Source organism: Neophocaena asiaeorientalis, unplaced genomic scaffold (assembly GCF_003031525.2).
Source record: "Neophocaena asiaeorientalis asiaeorientalis breed wild unplaced genomic scaffold, Neophocaena_asiaeorientalis_V1.1 scaffold285, whole genome shotgun sequence".
Taxonomy (NCBI): domain Eukaryota; kingdom Metazoa; phylum Chordata; class Mammalia; order Artiodactyla; family Phocoenidae; genus Neophocaena; species Neophocaena asiaeorientalis.
Genome location: NW_020174653.1, coordinates 1,337,057 through 1,360,181, shown reverse-complemented (window position 1 = coordinate 1,360,181; position 23,125 = coordinate 1,337,057).

The following is a 23,125-nucleotide window of genomic DNA, read 5'->3' as shown; positions in this document are numbered from 1 at the left end:
GACCATATGTATGTGGGTATATCTCTGGGCTTTCCTTTCCTGTTCCACTGATCTATATTTCTGTTTTTATGCCAGTACCATACTGTCTTGATTACTGTAGCTTTGTAGTATAGTCTGAAGTCTGAGAGCCTGATTCCTCCAGCTCAATCTTTCTCTCTCAAGATTGCTTTGGCTCTTTGGACTCGTTTGTGTTTCCATTCAAATTTTGAAATTTTTTGTTCTAGTTCTGTGAAAAACGCCAGTGGTAGTTTGATAAGGATTGCATTGAATTTGTACATTGTTTTGGGTAGTATAGTCATTTTCACAATTTTCCTTCTTCCAATCCAAGAACATGGTATTTCTCTCCATCTATTTGTATCATTTTTTAATTTATTTAATCAGTGTCTTTTAGTTTTCTGGATAAAGGTCTTTTGTCTCCTTAGGTAGGTTTATTCCTAGATATTTTATTCTTTTTTTTGCAAAGGTGAAAGAGAGTGTTTCCTTAATTTCTCTTTCAGATCTTTCATCATTAGTGTATAGGAATGCAAGAGATTTCTGTGCATTAATTTTGTATCTTGTTACTTTACCTAATTCATTGATTACCTCTGGTAATTTTCTGGTGGCATCTTTAAGATTCTCTATCTATGTACAGTATCATGTCATCTGCAAAGAGTGACAACTTTACTCCTTCTTTTCTGATTTAGAATTCTTTTCCTTTTCTGATTTCCATGGATAAAAAATCCAAAACTATGTTGAATAATGGTGAGAGTGGGCACCCTTATCTTCTTCCTCATCTTAGAGGAAATGCTTTCAGTTTTTCACCATTGAGAATGACGTTGGCTGTGTATTTGACATATATGGCCTTTATTATGTTGAGGAAAGTTCCCTCTATGCCTACTTTCTGGAGGATTTTTATCATGAATGGGTGTTGAATTTTGTCAAAAGCTTTATCAGCCACTATTGAGATGATCATATGTTTTTTTCTTTTCAATTTGTTAATATGGTTTATCACATTGATTGGTTTGTGTATATTGAAGAATACTTGCATTCTTGGGATAAAACCCATTTGATCATGGTGTATAATCCTTTTAACGTGCTGTTGGGTTCTGTTTGCTAGTATTTTCTTGAGGATTTTTGCATCTATGTTCACCATGGATATTGACCCGTAGATTCTTTCTTTATGACATCTTTGTCTGGTTTTGCTATCCGGGTGATGGTCACCTCATAGAATGAGTTTGGGTGTGTTCCTACCTCTGCTATATTTTAGAACTGTTTGAGAAAGATAGGTGTCAGCTCTTCTCAAAATGTTTGATAGAATTGTCCTGTGACGCCATCTGGTCCTGAGCTTTTATTTGTTGGAAGATTTTTAATCACAGTCTGAATTTCAATGCTTGTGATTGGTCTCTTTATATTTTCGATTTCTTCCTGGTTCAGTCTCAGAAGATTGTGTTTTTCTAAGAATTTGTCCATGTTTTCCAGGTTGTCCATTTTTTTGGCATAGAGTTGCTTGTAGTAATCTCTCATGATCCTTTGTATTTTTGTCATGCCAGTTGTTACTTCTCCCTTTTCATTTCTAGTTTTATTGATTTGAGTCTTCTCCCTTATTTTCTTGATGAGTCTGGTTAATGGATTATCAATTCTGTTTATCTTCTCAAGGAGCCAGCTTTTAGTTTTATTGATCTCTGCTATTGTTTCCTTCAGTTCTTTTTCATTTATTTCTGATCTGATAATTATGATTCCTTTCCTTCTGCTAACTTTGGGGGTTTTTGGTTCTTCTTTCTCTAATGGCTTTAGGTGTAAGGTTAGCTTCTTTATTTGAGATGTTTCTTGTTTCTTGAGGTAGGATTGTATTGCTATAAACTTCCCTCTTAGAACTGCTTTTGCTGCATTTCATAGGTTTTGGGGCTTCGAGTTTTCATTGTCATTTGTTTCTAGGTACATTTTGATGTCCTTTTTGATTTCTACAGTGATCTCTTGGTTATTTAGTAGTGCATTGCTTAGCCTCCATATGTTTGTATTTTTACAGGTTTTTTTTTTTTTTTTCCTGTAATTGATATCTAGTTTCATAGCTTTGTGGTCAGGAAAGACACCTGATACAATTTCAATTTTCTTAAACTTACCAAGGCTTGCTTTGTGACCCCAGATATGATCTATCCTGGAGAAAGTTCCACGAGCACTTAAGATGAAAGTGTATTCTCTGGTTTTTGATGGAATGTCTTATAAATATTAATTCAGTTCATCTTGTTTAATGTATCATTTAAAGCTTGTATTTCCTCATTTATTTTCATTTTAGATGATCTGTCCTTTCATGAAACTGGAGAGTTACAATCCCCTACTATTATTGTGTTACTGTCAATTTCCCCTTTCATAGCAGTTGCCTTATGTATTGAGGTGCTCCTAGGTTGGGTGCAAAAATATTTACAATTGTTATATCTTCTTTTTGGATTGATCCCTTGATCATTATGTAGTGTCCTTCTTTGTCTATTGTAATAGTCTTTATTTTAAAGTCTATTTTGTCTGATATGAGAATTGCTACTCCAGCTCTCTTTTGATTTCCATTTACATGGTATATCTTTTTTCATCCTCCCACTTTCAGTCTGTATGTGTTTCTTGCTCTGAAGTGGGTCTCTTGTAGACAGCATATATATGTTTCTTGTTTTTGTATCTATTCAGCCAGTCTATGTCTTTTGCTTGTGACATTTAATCCATTTATTTTTTTTTTTTTTCATTTATGTTTAAGGTAGTTATTGATATGTATGTTCCTACTATCATTTTCTTAATTGTTTTAGGTTTGTTATTGTAGGTCTTTTCCTTCTCTTGTGCTTCTGGCCTGGTGAAGTTCCTTTAGCATTTGTTGTAAAGCTGGTTTGGTGGTGCTGAATTCTCTTAGCTTTTTCTTGTCTGTAAAAGTTTTGATTTCTCCATGAAATCTGAATGAGATCCTTGCTGGGTAGAGTAATCTTGCTTGTAGGTTTTTCTCTTTCATCACTTTAAAGATGTCCTGCACTCCCTTCTGGCTTGCAGAGTTTCTGCTGAATGATCAGCTGTTAACCTTATGTGGTTTCCCTAGTATGTTATTTGCTTTTATTCCCTTGCTGCTTTTAAGATTTTTTCTTTGTATTTAATTATTGATAGTTTGATTATTATGGGTCTTTGCATGTTTCTCCTTGGATTTATCCTGTATGGGACTCTCTGCACTTCCTGGACTTGGTTGACTATTCCCTTTCCCATATTAGGGAAGTTTTCAACCACAAACTTTTCAAATATTTTCTCAGACCCTTTCTTTTTCTCTTCTTCTGGGACCCTTATAATTTGTATATTGATGCATTTAATGTTGTCCCAGTGGTCTCTGGGACTGTTCAATTATTTTCATTCTTTTCTCTTTATTCTGCTCTCATTAATTATTTTCACATTTTTAATCTTCCAGGTCACTTCTGCCTTCTTCTGCCTTCAGTTATTCTGCTATTGGTTCCTTCTAGAGGATTTTTAATTTTATTTATTGTGTTGTTCATCATTTTTTGTTTGCTGTTTAGTTCTTCTAGGTCCTTGTTATACATTTGTTGTATTTTTTCCATTCTATTTCCAAGATTTTTGATGAACTTTACTATCAATACTCTGAATTCTTTTTCAGGTAGACTGCCTATTTCCTTTTCATTTGTTTGGTCTGGTAGGTTTTTAACTTGCTCCTTCACCTGCTGTGTGTTTCTCTCTCTTCTCTTTTTGCTTAACTTACTCTGTTTGGGGTCTCCTTTTTGCAGACTGCAGGTTCGTAGTTCCCATTGTTTTTGGTGTCTGTCCTCAGTGGCTGGATCATTTCTTCTGGTGGGCAGGACCGTGTCTGATTGCGTTTTGGTGTGCCTGTGACCTTATGATTTTTGGCCGCCTCTCTGCTAATGCGTGTGGTTGCATTCCTATCTTCCTGTTTGTTTGGCGTAAGGTGTCCAGCAGTGTAGCTTGCTGGTCCTTGAGTGGATTTCTGTCTTAGCATTGAGATGGAGATCTTTGGGAGTGCTTTCACTGTTTGATATTATGTGGAGCCGAGAGGTCTCTGGTGGACCAGTATCCCAAACTCAGCTCTCCCACCACAGAGGCACAGGCTTAACACCCGGCCACAGCATGAAGACCCTGTCAGCCACACGGCTCAGAAGAAAAGGGAGAAAAATAGAAAGAAAGCAAGAAAAAAATGAAATGTTATTAAAATTAAAAAAAATAATAATTATTAAAGAAACACTAAAACACAATAAGAAGTAAAAAGAAAGAAAGAAGAGAGCCACCAAACCAGAAAGCAAATCCATGAATGATAACAAGCACTAAAAACTATACTAAAAAAAAAAAAAAGGACAGAGAGAACTCTAAGACAAATGGTAAAAGCAAAGCTATACAGACAAAATCATCCAAAGATACATACACATACACACTCATGAAAAGAGAAAAAAAAAAAGAAAATATATATATATATTTTAAAAAAAGAAAGAGAGCAATGAAATCAATAAACAAATATACCAATGATAATAAAACCTATACACTAAACTAAGTTAAACCCAAAGCAGAAACAAATTAGATGCAGAAAGCAAACCCCAAGTCTAGAGTTGCTCCCAAGTCTGCTACCTCAATTTTGGGATGATTTGTTGCAGGGTACATCAAGTTGGTTGTGGAGACTTAATCTGCTGATTCCGAAGCTTCTGGGAGAGATTTCCCTTTCTCTTCTTTGTTCCCACAGTTCCTGGGGTTCAGCTTTGGATTTGGCCCCACCTCTGCATGTAGATCCCCTGAGGGCATCTGTTCTTTGCTCAGATAGGACAGGGTTAAAATAACAGCTGATTGGGGGCTCTGTCTCACTCAGGCTGGGGGGCGGGAGCGGTACGGAATATGGGGTCAGCCTGCAGTGGCAGAGGCTTGTATGATGTTGTAACAGCCTGATTCATGCCTTGTGTTCTTCCAGGGAAGTTGTCCCTGGATCTCAGGACCCTGACAATTGTGGGCTGCACAGGTTCCCAGGAGGGGTGTTGTGGATAATGACCTTTGTTTGCACACAGACTTGGTGGTTCCAGCAGCAGTGTTAGCGTTTCATGCCCATCTCTGGTGTCCTCACCGATAGCAGTGGCGTACACCCATCTCTGGAGTTCATTTACGTGGTGATCTGAATCCCCTTTCCTTTCACACCATGAAACAATTGTCTCTTGACTCTTAGGCAGTTCCAGACATTTTCCCAATCTCCCTCCTGGCTAGCTGTGGTGCACTAGTCCCCTTCAGGCTGTGTTCACATAGCCTACCCCAGTCCTCTCCCTGGCATCTGATTTCCGAAGCCTGAGCCTCAGCTCCCAGCCCCAACCCACCCCAGTAGGTGAGTAGAAAAGCTTCTCAGGCTGGTGAGTGCTGGTAGGCACTGACATTCTGTGTGGGAATCTCTCCACTTTGCCCTCTTCTCCCCTGTTTTTGTGCTCTCCTCCATATTTCAGAAGCTACTCTCTACCCACCCCTTTCTGTAAAAGTGAATTGGCTTCCTATTGTGTGGAAACTTTTCCTCCTTCACAGCTCCCTCCCAGAGGTGCAGGTCCCATCCATATCATTTTTTTTTCTCTTTTTTTCTTTTGCCCTACCCAGGTATGTTGGGGAGTTTATTGCCTTTTGGGAAGTCTGAGGTCTTCTGCCAAAGTTCAGTAGGTGTTGCGTAGGAGTTGTTCCATATGTAGGTATATTTCTGGTGTATTTGTTGGGGAGAAGGTGTTCTTCATGTGTTACTCCTCTGCCATCTTGAAGGTCTCCCCTCAATGGGCATTCTAAACAAGCCCAAATATCCTACAAATCTTTTGCACTACGATGGTAAAGTTGAGTAGTTTAAAAAGTGACTCATAAAGCCTAAACTATCTACTATCTGGCCTTTCACGTACAATGTTTATTGATTCCTGGTTTAGTGTATTCCTCAAGAAGGGCTGATGGATGTAGAATTCTCTCAGTTCTTGTATTTTGAAAACTAGCCTTGATATTTAAAGACAACTTACCTGGATATAAAAATCTTTGGATCACATTTCCCATTTTATTTTTTTAAAGAAATGTTGCTCCATTTTTGTGCACTTTGAGTTTTTGAAAATAAATGTGCTAGTCTAATTTTTTTTTTTTAATCATTGTCAACTATTTGGTCTTCTTGGTTCCAGTTCTTGAAGCATTAATCTTTGAAAGCAGATAGGTTCACTATGATATGTCTTAGAGTGTATCATTCTTGGTAATTTTTCCAAGTACCCAGTGAGTCCTTTTAATTTTGTATATTCTGTTCTTTTTCAATTTCTAGTATGTTTTCTTGAGATAGTGATTTAAGTATTAGTTTTGTCCCATTTTTCTCCATAAAGCATGCCAGTAATACAGATATTATTCAGTCTTTGCCTTCCATTTTCATTACTTTCTCTGTTGATCCTTTTTTCTTCTTTCTTTATGTCATTTTTCATTCCACTGATTGCCTTCCATGCTCATTATTAAAATTTTATTTGAATATATTCTCTCTTAGGAACTTTCTAATTCTTTGATCCTGGGAAAATTTTGTCTTTTTTTCATCCATTTTATTCCTGAGTTCAAATAAGTCTTTTATTTATTTATTTATTTAATTTTATCTATAGCTAGGTTTTTTTCTTTTGTAATTTCTCTTTAAAGGTCATTTTTCATATTCTGTATTATCTGTTTGAGTATATTTAATTCTGTATGAAATATAGATTACAATTTTCTCCTGTTTCATTGTTATTTTTCCTTGTCTTAACTTTTTTTCCCTGATTTTCTGCAGTACATTCTATGGTCTTCAGTTTGGTTCATTTTTTATTTATATTAAGGCATTTAACTTTGTTCCTAATTGAAGAATGCACTTTTCTGTCATTTTAACAAAGTCCTGGTGCTTAACAAGGTTCTTTGTTTGTTTTTAATCTGGTGGTATGGGTTGTGATTTTATTGTAGCTTGTAGTACTCTAAATCTTCCTATTCTTCTTTCCTCAATACTTAATTACAAGGGACACTTCTTCCTTTCCTTTGGAATTTTTCTCTTTTCCAGAATGTATGGGTTCAGATTATCCCTTTAGATTCTGCTTGTCCTTTTAAATTCCTTGCTTCATTAAATAGAGACTGTCTCTTTACACCAGATATCTGGCATGTTTTACGATGTTTGTCCCTTTAAGGACTGCATACTTCCAACTTGTTTCTGTGTAGCTCATAGTCTGATATTCCTTGTTATTTACAATTTTTTAGGATTTTTATATGTAAGGTGGAGTTAATTTTTCTAGTTTTTGTTGCACCTCATTCTCAGGCCTCTTCTGTAGTTTCCCAACACTATCTCTCACAGTTTTTCTTCTTTTGCCATTAAGCTCTGTGGCAGGGTGGGAGTGGGTAGGAGAATGTGAGAACTTGGCACTTGTTTTTTTTTTCATCTCTCTTTTTCCTCATAGCTCTTTGGCAGTTTTGACATTTTCTGTTTGTAGGTAATGCAGAAGGTGTGGAATTGCATAAAATTTTTGCTAATGTAAGGTCATTTCATACCATTTGGGGAGATGATTTGGAGGGGTATTTTATGTCAACACTATCTACAAAGGGCAGTTTCTTAATGAACATCTTCCACCATGCATGTTTTTATATCAGAATCGGGAGTTACTATTCATTGTCTTATATCCTCTTAAAATCACTAAAATAATTAGTAGCTTAAGTACCCTTGTTTCAATGGCTTTTCCTAAAAGATCAGAGCCTAAACAATAACTGGGTTTTAAAATATTCCTGTGAAAAGTTAATGCTGAACAGTACAAGGATGTCATTGATTCATTTTATATTAAAAACAAACCTTTTCAGAATACTGTTTACTTTTACTTTCAAGGAGAAATAATAATAATATTATTCTTTAGAAAATTCCTCATTCACAGATGACACTTGCTCTTCTTTCTTCCTGAAAGGTAACATAAATAAAGGTGCCAAACTCACTAACAAATGCGTAGCTTAGTAATATAAAATAATAAATCATTTTATAGAAACCTTGAACTGCTCATCAAGAGAATATTCAAGAAAAGAAAAATAGTTTTTTCAGGAAGCAGATCAGAAAACACATTTTCAAACAAACACTGCTTTTAAGAGATGCAATCCCAGAGAGGAGAGATTGAGGGAAAAAGTGAAACGGTGCAGGGTTGAGGAGAGTGAAGAAACAAAATAAACACAAGGAGATGCATTACAGATTGAGTACAATTCTTAAGAAAACAGCTGATTGATAGTTCAAGTAAGATGTTTCCAATAAAAGCTTTGCTTCTCATAACAGTCAAGAGCAAGGACAAGCTACTTTTCTGTTGGCTTCATCCTCTCTCCTGCTTTTCATAGGTACCTCTGTTTATGTTACCTGGCTCTTCCAGGTAGCCTTGGAAAAGCCAGAGCTTTGGTGGTTCTAATTTAACTGGACATGTGTTCAAGACCTGTTTCTCTTGTTGCTTCTCTTCTTTTTCAGATGAATGGTGTGGTCTGCTCACTAATGACACACTCATTCTGAGTCACACCAGCAGAAGTCAGAACTTTATGACCTTGGGAATGATATAGGCCATCACTGAGACACCTGTAGCCCAGAAGCATTGCAAGTATCCTAAACTGAGAGAGCACATGAGGCTGAGCTCTTCTGGAATAATGCATAATGGAGGCCTGTTTACAGAGTCTAACATAAGACCTACATTTACCAATTTGTATATGTTGACCTAATAATAATTTAATGAAAAATTCCATATATAATTTTCTTCTTTTAATACTCTGTTGTTTTGGACTCTGCAATGTGTAATTGATTTTGTTTTTCAGTTAAGATATATAATGTAATTCTTAATCAGGCATGGAGAAATGCAATGAAAAAATAACTGCATTCTGTTTCCTTACAATATACTAGTTAGAAAAACACTGATAACCAAATATTGCTATTTCATTTTTATAGACCAAGATCAAGTCATTTTAAAATCTTTTATTACAATTTAAAAAATATATTCATTATTTTATTTCAATGTTTAAAGAAAGAAAAATTTTACTTTTATTTTAATGATAATTTCCCTTTGAAAACCAGAACAAGATGCTGAGCAGATTGTTTTTTCCCTTTATAGAGCCACTGAGCGATTTTACTTAGTGTCTTCTTCAATAGGAAACACATTAACTCAATGCACATGATAATTTTAGAGCTGTTTTGTTTTCTTTTTTATTTTCATTTTCATCTTTAAACATGGCATAAACCGACCTTTTTCCCTGCATAACACAGAGTGTTATCAAAGTAAAATTGAGCAGTAGTGCAGTAGAATGAATTCTATAACCATGCGTTTTTGATCCTGGATAATTTCCCTCATGCAGTACTCCAAATATTGTGGAAATTAAAATTATCCCTTTCCACAAGCTCTCAGTATTGAAACCAAAGTATGTTCTAGCCTTAAGTGGAACTGATTAGTGAATAAGAAACATATGAGATGATATAGCTTGTTTAAAAGATGAAGAAAGCAGGGGCAATTTATTTGTAGTTTGGTGAATATAATTTCACTGAAAATAATAATGGTATAATTCTCAGTACAAGGGATCAATCTTAGAAGAGAATGAAGCTCAGGAGACTTTTGAAAAATAGAAAAATGGTATAAAATCTAAGATTAAGTAGTTCAAGAAATCTGAATGGGATGCATAGGAATAATGGTCATGAAAATAATTATTAGAAATACACTTCTGTATATATACTTTGGGGAAAAACAGAGAGCATTGTAAATTATCATACCCTGGATGAATTTTCATGCCTAAATAAATTAAATGAATTATCTCAAGTTCCCTCAGTCCCTTCTTCATCCTATCAGTAGAGGTGGAGAAAGAAACATAAAATTGGTTAGGATCTGTACCTACAGTTTAAAGATATAACCAGATTTCTTTTAGTGATGTCCTACCACTTTAAGGTTTCCTTCATGGAGGATATAGCAGCTAAATTATGAAAGATTCTTATCTTTGCTACTAATTTAATTTATATGTTTCTTATCAACAACATAAATGGATAGTGAGTTTATTCTAGCAAAATTAGTTTTATATGGCTTGAACAGAAATCCTTTATTTCTGATGCCCTGCAAGTTTCTTCTCATTACCTTGATGTGTTGTATTAGAAGCTAATGTTCACTAATCATTGCAGACATTGTAGGGTTCTCAGCAACAATTTCTGTTTTAGGTAACTCCCCTTTTTGTTTCCTTTTCTAGTTTCCAGGATTGCTGTGATTAAGATCTGAAAGTGCACTTCATATTTAAATATCTGAATTATGTGAGTAGAATAATCCCCAGTGATAATTTATTAATAGTGAATCTAAGCAACATCTTTCTGCCTATTCTTACCATTAAGAGGAAGATTTATAAGTGCAATTCTCACCTCCTTATAGACATCAAGGCTTTTCCTCTTGTACCAGAATAAACGGTAAGAAAAATCCCTCCAACAATGCTTTGACTCTCTACATTCCTGAACTTTTGTCCATGTTTCCTCAAGATTTCAGCTCTGGTTTAAAAAGCATTGTTAATTTTAGAAGAAAATAAGCATCATCTAAGGAAAGAGTTTTTCAGTCAATATTGCTTCTCTTTTTAATCTGAAATAATGCTACCTTTGAAACATCTCAACAATGTTCTCAAAGCCTTATTCTCAAAGTCTACTTACAGATAGAGATGTGTTTGTGCACATGCCTCTAAGCCCACCTCCTTAACCTCTCTCAAGTTTCTCAATGAAAAGAGCACAGAAATATAAAAAAAATAAGAAAGAAATGCCTGTAGCAGCAATCAAAACTAAAGAAAGATGACATTTATTAAAAATAAATTTTATATGTCTGCTAGACATGATGCATACAAGAAAAATAGTGAACTTTAAACAAATTAAATAATAACTTTACAATAAATCTTATTGAAGAGAACTCAGAAGACTTCATCATAAAATCATGTCATTTTTCTGCCTCTAGAAAACAGACCATTTCCTGGGTAGAGAATGGGGAATGAAAGGAAAAACCTAGAACTCCCTAGCTTCTTCCCTGATGTAACTTGCTCTGTGTGGCTCATCCAGCCCCAGAAATAACCCATGCCATCCAGATTCTATTTCCAAATTCTCTTCAAATCCTGAAGTCAGAATTTCTGTCTAAAGACTTTACTTAAAAAAAATGTAGTTGTAAATAAAGTTAGTTTTTAAGTTTTAGGGTCTGATATGACTTGCCTCTCAGATCCCTTGTCTCATTGCATATTCTTATGTCAATCTGTTGAACTATATATTTTATGTATTTATTCCAATGGTAAGAGGAGGCAAGCCAAGACAGGAAGAGAGAGACAGACAAAAAATAAACGAGGTCTGTTTCTAAGGTACACAAAAACGCTAAATTAAATGGCTAATCTCCAAGAAATACCAAACGGAGAAATATAGCCAATTCTATTTTACCACACCAGGCAATTGGAGGAAGCATTCTACAGGAAAGAGTCAAGTTGATATCAAGAACACAGAACTATAATACTTGAGAGATCCATCTTTTGACTCACAAAATCAATTTCTTTTTTAAAAATATTTATTTATTTATTTTATTTTTGGCTGCATTGGGTCTTAGTTGTAGCACGTGGGATCTTCATTGCAGCATTCAGGATCCTCCTCTGGGGCACGCAGGCTCCTTGTTGCAGTGCACAGGCTTCTCTCTAGTTGTGGTGCACAGGCTCAGTAGTTGCAGCACGTGGGCTCTCTAGTTGCGACATGTGGGTTTCACAGCACATGGGCTCTGTAGTTGCAGCATGCAGGCTTAGTTGCCCTGTGGCATGTGGGACCTTAGTTCCCTGACCAGGGATCGAACCAGCATCCCCTGCATTGGAAGGTGCAATCTTAATCACTGGACCACCAGGGATGTCTCACAATCATTTTCTTTGCCTTGACTTGAATCTGGTGCTTTTCTACCTTGGGGTTAAAAGTGTGTTAGAAACATCCTTCTTCTCCTTTTATATTCATAAATGTAATCAACATTAAAGAACAGGACCAATATATGCAATCAGAAATGAATTACTAATTTTTACATATAATGTAGTTCTGACATCTGAATCTTATTCTGAGAGACTGTTTACCATTTTCCATTTATTTTTGCCCCAAAATTACAATTTTACCTTGTCATTAAAAATCCTCTGCAATTTGATCCCAACTAAACTTTCTCTTTATCTTATAATTTTCTTATGCTGCTCTAAAGTTACTGTACAAAGTAAAGTTTCTTAAAATTTAATTTCATATCTTTTCATTTATTTAATTTTTCCTAATGAAATGTTCACTTTTTTCACCATACCTCACATATACATTTCCAACCCTTTAAGATTTAAATGATTCGGTTTCATGGAGCCCACACAACTTTTTTCCCTCTCCCTGCCCCCTGCCCCTTTCCTGAGCCTGGTATGTTGTTTTTATTTACTTTAAGGCCCTTATAACTTGTTGCCTTGTGTCAGGGGTAATTATATATACATTATTATATATAATATCATAGCTCTAATATTATATTTAAAACAGGGAGATTGAGACACTAATTCCTGCTCAGTTAGTATCAGTGCAGAAATTTGAAGTATCTGAAAATGTTAGGCATGTGTTCTCAGCTGAGTGAAACTAGAGAAAGCAAAACAGGGATTGGCCATCCTTCAGATTGACTGTCAGGGTGTCTTGTGCATACAGAGTTTTCGATAATATTTCTTCAATACAAGGTCAACACTAGTCATTTTAAAAAAGTAAGCCATTAAGAAAAATAAAAGAAATACAAAGTTTAAATTTTGAACTCAACAAACCCAGCTGTATCTCTTTACACTATAATAAGAAGATTTATAGAACTGCAGATCTTTTCCCCTACAAGAATCTGCAGTTACTAAGATTTTGTTTTATATTTTGTTATAAAATAGAATTAGGTTTCCTAAGAGAGACCATTTTCAAATTTACTCTTTAAAAGTTTTTCGGATTCTACTAGTAAATTCCCCCACCAAAGAAGATTTATGCATTTTTTTTCCTGTACATCTATCTTTTTTTTATACCCTCCCAAAGACAAACCTCCTGTGCTTGGATATTAATGCCAAGTCATGGAGTGGGATAAACAGGCCATTAGCATTAGAAAATGCATACCTCTTTTTTATTGGAAAATTCATTTTATGACAGAAAGAACTTAAAATTTGCATTTAAATAGGGACTATTCAAGTAAGATACTGCACTAGATGTTTAAAGTATGTGATTTTTATAAGGTTGATAAATAACTGGCATCACATTTTTTTTGAGAAGAAGCCAAGGAATGAAAAACTGTTTGTCATAGTAGCAAACTTAAACATGTATAATCTCTTTATTCAGGAATTTTTATCTGCATTATGTACTCTATAAATAACGAGTCACTTTTCAACATTGAACGTGTTTAAAAGTTTAAAATATTAGGTGGTATGGTTAGATCCTTCTTTATGCAAAATCAGTTGGAACCTAGATGTGACTATCCTGGCTAAAGTCATTTACTGTCAGTCACCTCCTGGGGTATAGAGATATGTGAATTTCTCTCTCTTCAGTACCTGAAAGATAAAGTTTCTGATAAAAACTGTGTCTTGGGTGAAACCATTGCTATCTAATTAAAGTCAATTAAAAATGCAGCCTTTGACAATTCTAATGTTCTATGAAGCTTAACAATTGTATGAGAGCTCACACACATACCAAAATAATCTAAGTCCAGAGAGTCTGATTCTGTTTTGAATGGAGACATTGAAAGAACATCCTGGGATGCATGTTGTTCACAGGAAACTGGATAGTGGATGATGCTAACATAACAAAGATGTTGTATCAGTTTTGTGTTGACATAGAGGGTTAAATTGTTAAAACAGGCTCATGCAATAATTCTTACCTGACACAAAGCTTGATTAATAATTTAAAAGACTCAAACAAGAACCAGGCACAAATACAGGATTTCATTCTGAAAGAATAGGTGATAATCAATCACAATCCCTAAGAAATTTCTTTCTTTTGCAATAAAACCATATTTGGTATTGGATTAACAAATAAATTCTGAATAATGTATGCAAAAAGCATGGTGCCCAAAAGAGGCTGTTTGAATTTTGGACTTTTCCAGTTTTATATTCTGCTTGTTACATGAACGTAAAGTGTCTATTTTATGACCTCACATTCTCCAGACACTCATGCTCTTTAAATCTTACTGTTAAATCTTTTCTCCCCACTTCTGCCTTCAAACTGATTATAGAAAACCCTCATTTTAGCAAAACGAACAAATGAAAGGAAAAAAACTTTCTATTATTATATCTCTGCAAATATCCATACTAAATCCATACTTATTCCATAAATAAACTCTTGAAAGAACAATTCATGTAACATGTCTGACATAGACTTTGCTTTCTTCCCCTTATCTATCTACCTATAGATAGACATCCCTTTCTTTAAAGTAACTGTTACTAGCTAGTAAAAACTTGTGTGAATATGAATTTGTACCCCTTTCATTATATATGAATACACTCTCAATGCTTTGTCAATATTTATTCATTGAATGATAATGTCAATGGCTTATTTACATTATGAGCACTAATACATTTTTTCAAGTCAAAGTGTCTTTGGATAAGAAGGAACCTGATGTTAATTAAACTTGTACAGTATTTTCTGTACAACACTCTAACAAGTTCTGCCTGAATATGTCCAGGGGATAAATATTTAGAAAAGTGAACCCACTCACCCTAATATACTATAGGCACTCCTCCAATGCCCCCATCACCTTCAGCAATGTCCAATAGAATACACAGAATGACAGAAAGAGAAAAAAAAAATGCCTTGGAAACTGGTAGGTTTAATGACAAATTTCTGAGTAAGTAAGAGACAAAGAAACTAAAATGAATTTTTCAAATGCACTTTAAACCTTACTGAGTTTCTGAATCTATATATTCTTTTAATAGTTACAATAAGTTTCTACGGTAATTATCAACCTTATTTTAGAGATGAGAAACTAAATCTTCAGGCATTTAATTAATTTCTCTAAGCTCACACAGCAAAAAAGGGAAACAGGAATGATTTGGGGTCCCTTAATGCTAAATCAGCCCTCTTTTCACTATGACAGCATTTTCCAATGTGTGTTCTTTGGAACAGTATCATGGTCAGGGGAGGGGGAGAGGTCTTGTAGTAAATTAAGTTTAACAAATGTTGAAACAAACAAGGTTTTCTGTATTTCTTAACTACAAGTTTCCTCATAAATTTTAACATGCTATCATATAATTTGAATCTTGCAAATGGGACATAGAATGTAATATTTACCAACTTCATTTAACTTAAGTTTTGCTCTATGAGAGACTCAAATCTGCAACTGGTGTTCCTAGAATTTTCTCTGAGAAATGTTGGGTTCTGAGTTTCTGTACTCCATATTCAGAATCTAAGAATCAGAGAAAAGATCACTGAACCTGTATTGGAATACTGGCTAGGAAAAATACCTCTACTTGAGAGAATCATCTGGAACCCATGATAAACAAATACAGATGATATTTTTCATTAATGTTAGCTCTGAGAGGAAACTGAGAATCAACAGGTTAATGATGCATCTGCCCCTATACCTTTTGTAGTTGCAAATGGAATAAGTAAAATATTTGTTAAAGTAGCAAAAGTTATACTGAAGTAATCTGAAACTTCAGACTAAATATTGAGAAGCCAAAATTCTTCTATGGTTTGGGGTGACCATAGATAGATTTACAACTATTCTTCTCCAAGTTAGTTTCACTATGCCTGATTTATGATTTTTTTTTTTAATGGAGTTACTCTCATCTCAAACTGTACTCATTTTCTTGAGCTTCCAAAAGTCTTCTTTTTTTATTTGAAAAGAAAATAGGGGGTTTCCCTGGTGGCGCAGTGGTTGAGAGTCCACCTGCCAATGCAGGGGACACGGTTTCGTGCCCCGGTCTGGGAAGATCCCACATGCCGCGGAGCTGCTGGGTCCGTGAGCCATGGCCGTTGAGCCTGTGCATCTGGAGCTTGTGCTCCACAACAGGAGAGGCCACAGCAGTGAGAGGCCCGTGTACCCCAGAAAAAAAAAAAAAAGAAAGAAAATAATCACTGCAGTGCATTGTGCTGAATTACAACTAAAAATTCAAGTTATTCCTGCAGCAAATTCTATCTAGCTGTCCTAATATCCTGTTTTAATATGTTTCACCAGCGAGATAAAAACAAAATGTTTGCCAGAGAGATGCATTAATAACTCAAAACCTTTAATTATAGTAGTGCCCAATTTAATTAAACCTACATTACAAACTGTCGGCCTTCATATCATGGACCCCTATGTTGAATGGTTTATAGCACAGCTATTTAAAAAAGTTATTCCATGTTTCAGAGTATGATACAATTTCTCCACTTATGAGAGAATTATCTTTATTTTCAGTTGGGGGAACAAAAACATCCACAAATCTAACAGTGAAAATGAAGGCACAATTTTTATTTTATTAAATCTGTTTCTGCACAATTCCCTGATGGTTACTACTAATATAAATTAACAGTTATTTTAAAAATGAGTCAAATCAGAAACAAAAATAGAAGATGAAGTGTGATGCAAATTTCCCTTGACACAAAGATGGAGAATTTGACTCAAGTTTCAAGAAGCAAATGAAGAGCCATGTGTTTTTTCAAATATCACTTAGTTTTCCAGTGATATTACTTCTCTAGAAAACCTCCTGAACACTCTTCCACTTCCTTCTTTATTTCATGACCACTAAAGATCTCAGCATTAGAACAGTGGATTATAAATTTAAGCATGAATGAGAATCACCTGGAGGGCTTGTTAAAAGCAGATTGCTGTGCACTCTCAGAATTTCTGATTCAGTAGATCTGGATGAGGCTCAAGAATTTGCATTTCCAAAAAGTTTCCAAGTGCTGGTGCAGCAGCAGACACATTTTAAAAACCACTGATATAGAATAAAGAAAGATCAGACTAACTTATGTAGGATATTAATAGAAACATGTATGGATGTAAATGGACGAAAAACAGAGAGAGAGAGACAGACAGACACAGAGACAGAGGGAAAGAGAAAGACAGGCAGAGACAGAGAAGTACAATATTTGACCTTGCCCAAAGAGAAGTCTGTTATTTGTACTGAGCTCCTAAGTGATAACATCTAAATTTGTGGAATTTCTGAGTGAAAGGAATGTTTTTTTTTTTTTTTACTCAGTGGTGGGTCCTTCTGAGCAAAACTAATAGTTTGTGTTAATGAGATAACTCAGAATCTGAACTTCCATACCTGATGGTCTTAGGGTGGAGGCTGGCCATGACAGAAAGACTAACCAGGTGATTGAGAGTGGGGCATTAAGTCAGAGGTGTCAATTGACATAGAGACTGAGTTCAACTATGTGGACAATAAACTAATCGGGCCAACATAACAAAGTCTCAATAAAGTTCTGGATTCCGAAGCTTGAGTGAACTTTCCCAGTAGGCAATACCACACGCACATTATCACAGGTGAATGTTGGGAGCATAACACATTCTGAAGATAATGGAAACTTCATATTTGGAATCTTCCTACACTCTGCCCTGTGGGTCTCTTCCTTTGGATGTTTCTAATTTGAAACTTTTCCTTGTAATAAGCTTTATTCATAAATTCAATAGCTTTCAGTATATCCTGTGAATCTTTTCTCTAATTATTGAACCTGAACATGAGCATGGTTTTAGAAAACACTCAATCTTGCAGTTGGCTTCAGAAATGAAGGTAGTCTTGTGTAGACTATTCCCTCTAATTCTATAACTGGACCCTAAATCCTTACAGTTGGGTTCAAAAGTCCTGGAAAGAACTAATATTCTATAGGCCTGTGTCTTATACCTCAAAGTTTGGCTAACCCTGGGGGTGAGGGTGGGAAAATAAGGGTGCAAAAATTAATAAACAGAAACCTCAATTAAAATAGAGTCAGGAAGTCAGAAGAAAGAGCTGTCCTGTCCTACAATTATAGCAGAGCCAAACAGGAAGGAGAAAGACTTCCTCCTCTGTCCCCACAAGAGCTCAGCCAATGAGAGATTATAAGGTCTCAGTCAATGATAGCCAACATACTTCAAACTCTCAATGCCTCCAATGAAGATTTTATTTCTATAGCCCTCCCAACTTCCTTTTAACCTCTTAAAAAAAATTCTCTCCTTGCTGTGCAGGGACTTTTACGTGGCTCACCATGGTTGCAGACCCTGAATTGCCATTCTTTATTGATGCCAAATAAGCCCATTTTTGCTGGAGAAATAATTAGCAGCCTATTTGTTTTAGTTAAACTTTTTGGTGGCCAGTACAGGGATGCAGAGAAGACTGACAACAACTCTGAGGCTGGTTAGCAAACAGGTGTGACACCCACATTGAATCCATTGTTTTCCACTGCTTTTCTTGCCAACCCTGGGGTTTGCAGGTAAGTTTTTCACCTAGATCTGAGCTTCCACCTTCTTCGTATTTTAAAGCTCTCCAGATTTTATTTGGAATCTATTTTAGGGCTTCCTCCTTTCTTGTTAAGAGCTTGTTCTCATTTGGTACTGCAGCCTGATTTTTGAAATCAGGCTGTTCCTGCTGGAACTGGCTAAACTTTGGCACATTCCTTCAGGAACAGGGGCTGTTTTATGGGATTTCTGCAGGTTCAGCCTTTGTCCTGATTCCTTTTGGAATAGGAGCTGTCCTATTAGAACTGTCCTGTTAAGATTGACTCCCTAAGCATTAGGCTGTTCCATTACAACTCTGCTGATCAGCCTTCAGTCTGGCTTCTTTGAGGCTAGGCTGTTCCCTTAGGACTGGATAATATTAGGCCTGTGTGTTCTTTGGGCTGTTTAAGCTGTTTGAGCTGTTGGAAAATTATTCTTCATTTTAGAGAAACTCCTTTGAGAAATAGGATCCCAGGTGTCTAAATATTGTGAGGGCACCTCCTTTACAGGGACTCTGGCTGATTTTATGTTTAAAAACCATGGTCCTTCCCCGTGGACGTTTCTAACTAAATGGACCGACCTGACCAAAGGTAAGTTACAATATCGATGCCCATTATGGGGAACTTTTGAGATCCCTGAATTTACTTTTCTTAAAACTGAATTGGAAAACCTCAGCCCTGAAACTTCCAAAACTGAATGGAACACTTATTTTGATTGGCATTTTGGGACTTCCAAATGCTATCAGGAGTCTAAAATTAACTCTGCAAAAAAAAATTTAAGATTAACTGAAGCAAGCAAATGATTAAAAAAAGATAAATTTGTTTCTAAAGTCTAATGCTCTTGTTTCCCAGCTTCTTTGTCTCAGGCTCTCCCTCCAGTGCCATCTTCTTCCTCTTCCCTGGCTCCTTTTGCTTAGGCCCTGCTTCTGGAACCGTCTTCCTTCTTTTCTTTACAGTCTACACCTCCTCTATACTCTCAGTTCTCCCATACTAATTATCTGGCCGAACTTTCCTTTTCACTTGAAACTCTCCCCATCCTCTTTTCCTCTGAACCTATCAGAATCTCTACCTTTAAATTAAACTTCCTGAGAATCCAGAGGTCGAGTCCTTAATTTCTTATATTCCCTGGACTAAAGTTGAACTGCGAGTCACAGGCAAAGTTTGTCCCAAAGTAACTGAAGATTCTCACAGATTTTCTGAGGAATTTAATATAGTCATTCAAATTTATCAACCTGATTTCTCTAACTTTTTTTTTTTTTTTTTTTTTTTTGCAGTATGTGGGCCTCTCACTGTTGTGGCCTCTCCCGTTGTGGAGCACAGGCTCCGGATGCGCAGGCCCAGCAGCCATGGCTCACAGGCCCAGCCACTCTGCGGCTTCTGGGATCTTCCCAGACTGAGGCACGAACCTGTGTTTCCTGCATCGGCAGGCGGACTCCCAATCACTGCACCACCAGGGAAGCCATGATTTCTCTAACTTTTATCAGCTGTTTTATGTGCAAGTTCTTGAAGACCAAGGCCCACTACTAGATGAAAACTAAAAATTGGGAACATCCTGAAAAGTCTCCAGAATTACAAATGGGAGACAAGCTTGCTAACTTATTTTATAATCAAGCTCAAGCAATAGCTAGGTAACTTCATTGGGCAATTTCTAGGGCCTTTCCAAAGCCTGATGAGTGGAACAAAATTCAGGCTTGCACACAAAAACTTGACGAAACTGATCATGACAATTATGATTGACTTCAGATTGTTTTTAAAGGAAATTCTGGTCTTCAGTTGTTGATTCCACTCAGATAACTTTTAACACTGTTTATTAGTGGGCTGAAGTGGGACTTTTCCCTTCCAGTAAAAAGGACCAGGGTAGAATGAAAAACTATGTCAGCTGCAGATTTAATTACGCTCTAGATGAGTCACCTAAAAGAAAGACTGCCAAAATTCTTATTCTTCAACTCCAGTAAATGAAGGCCCCTGAAGGAACCTCCCCCCCCCCCCACACACACACAGTTCTTGTTATAATTGCAAAGATCTGGGACATTGGAAAAGAGATTGGTACAAATTTAAGTGCTTCAGGTGCCATCCGCCTTCTAACCAGCAGCCATCTGAATTCCCAATTCTCAAGAAATTACAGGGCCTCTTCCCAGTCCTTCCTCTAAATTGGGTTGGAGAAACATTTCTCCAGATTGGTGATAAATCTTTTCCTCACTGAGTGTGGCACTGGAGCTACACTCTCAGCGCTCACTGCCACCCACCAGTGTAAAACAGCCCTTTCCTCAAAGTTCTAAAACAGTTCAAAAATGATATCTAGAGAACCTCAAGAGTTTCCTTTCTCTGAACATAATCCCTTTTGTTTAGACCCTTTGAGAGATACATACCCTTTTTCTTCTTAGTTCCTTTCCCTACCAATTTAGTAGGCCAAGACTTCTTATAGAAGCATCATGCCAGAATTTCTTTCTCCCAAAAGGGTGAAACAATTCCAGAATTTGACAGTAATCATCAAAGCAGCCAACCAGGTGAACTAAATGACCCCTTGATATCTTTTGTTCCATCTCTGATGGAACTAGAGCTGATTCTGGAAAAACTGATCATTTGTCCCTATTGAATCAACTAACATTAGGGACAAAATCTCCAAATGATATTGTCAAAATTCACACATCAAGATTCAGATAGATCCCTCAAAGTCTCTTCCCAGAATTAATCAATACCCTGTAAGTAAAGAAGCATTTCAAGTATAAAGCCCATAATGGAAGATTACAAAGCTCAAGGTCTCATTATTCCTTGTTCTAGTCTCTGTAATACTCCTATTTTACCAGTGAGAAAACCTAAGGGCTGAGAGTGGAGGTGTGTACAGGACCTCTGAGCAATAAACAACACTGTTATCCATTCACTTTCTGATGTCCCTAATACCTTATTAACATCCATTTCCATTAGAAGTAAATTCTTTACTGCAATTGATTTATACAGTGCATTCTTTAGTACTCCAGTTGACTAAGTTAGCCAATATATTTTTCCTTCACTTGGGAAGAAAAACAATTTACCTGAATGGTGGTGCCTCAGGGTTTTACTGAGAGTCTTAATTCTGACAAATACTGAAGGCTGCTTTTGATAATTTAAAGTTACCTAGAGGTCCTACATTGTTGCAATATGTGAATGATTTGCTTCTTTGCTCTCCATCTCAAGCCTCCTCACAGGAAGAGTGCACTTAACTGCTAAACCTCTTATGCCTTCAAGGGACATAAGATTGACAAGGAAAAATTGTCGTCTGCTCAACCCAGGTTTGACATTTAGGATATCTGATATCAGGACAAGGACTACACCTAGATCCGAGTAGGCTTCATGGTGTTTGAAGTTTCCCAAAATCCAAAACTAGCATCAATTATAAAGTTTTCTCAGCATAGTAGGTTATTGGTGAAAATGGATTCCAAATTTCTCTCTTATGGCCAAATCTCTGTATGTTTTACTGAAGAAGAACAATCTCAACCCAATTTTAAGGGAAGAACTGGATGACAAAATCTTTAAGACCTTAAAGAAAAGTTTGATAAACCCTCCTGCCCTTGGACATCCCAATTATCAGATTCTCTTTTTTCTTTTTGTATATGAAAGCAAAGGAATGTCCTTGGGCTACTCACCAAAAACATGGCAAGCGGCATTGATGCATAGTATATTATAGCCAGCAACTTGACCTTGTGGCAGATGGATACCCACTTGCCTTAGACAATTTATTGCCACTGCCTTTTTGGTTAATGCCACTGAAAAAATTATTCTGGAATCCCCTTTAATCATTTTTGTACCTCATGCAATAGAAACCATCCTGAATTCTCATCTTACTCAACATTTCTTGATCAAATGCCTCAACACCTATAAAGTCCTTTTCTTAACGCTCCTCCTATAACGCTTTTACATTACAATAATCTTACCCTGCTACTCTTTTCCCATCTGTCAAAGACTCAGTCCCTCACAACTGTTTATTGCTGATAATTTGCTAGAAATTCAGTTAGGTAACGCTGACTTCTAATAGTTCACTATAATAGATGTTTCTTATTTAAAGGGTGACAATGGCAAATATTGTGCTAGGTATGCTTAACTCCTTTTGAAGCAGCATCTTTACTGACACATACTTCAGTTCAATAAGCTGAATTATATGTTCTTACATGGGCTTGTAGTTTAGCCAAGAACAAAACTGCCAATATTTATACTGATAGAAGATATACTTTTGGAGTAGCTTATGATTGTAGAATATTGTAGAAGAAACATGGCTTTCATACATCTAGCAGAAATAAAATTATAAATGACCCCTATGTTCAGATGCAATACTTTTACCTGATACTTTAATTATTATTAAATTACAGAGCATTTTAAACTTTACTCTTCGGAAGCTAGAGGAAATTACCTTGCTGACATTTCCATAAGAAATGTTGACCTTAAAGGAACTAACAGCAGCCAAACTGCTGTCATGGTTCAAAATGATATTTCCCCAAATGATAACTTAGAGAAAACTGGCTAGAGTAACCCAACAATTGACCTCAGAAAAGGAAAAGCAACATTGGATATTCAACAAATGTTGGTTTGATAAAAAGAGAAAGCTCTTGTTTGTACCAAATAACAACCCAGTCCCACCAGAGTGACTAAAATTCCAACTCTTAACCACTGTGCATGCATTAAACCATTGGTCTACTGGCAAAATAATAGCATTCAGGAATCAATATTGGTGGAGAAACATTAACAAGGTTGCAAAAAGCGCCTACCTCATTTGTCCCATTGGTCCAAAGTACAAAGCAA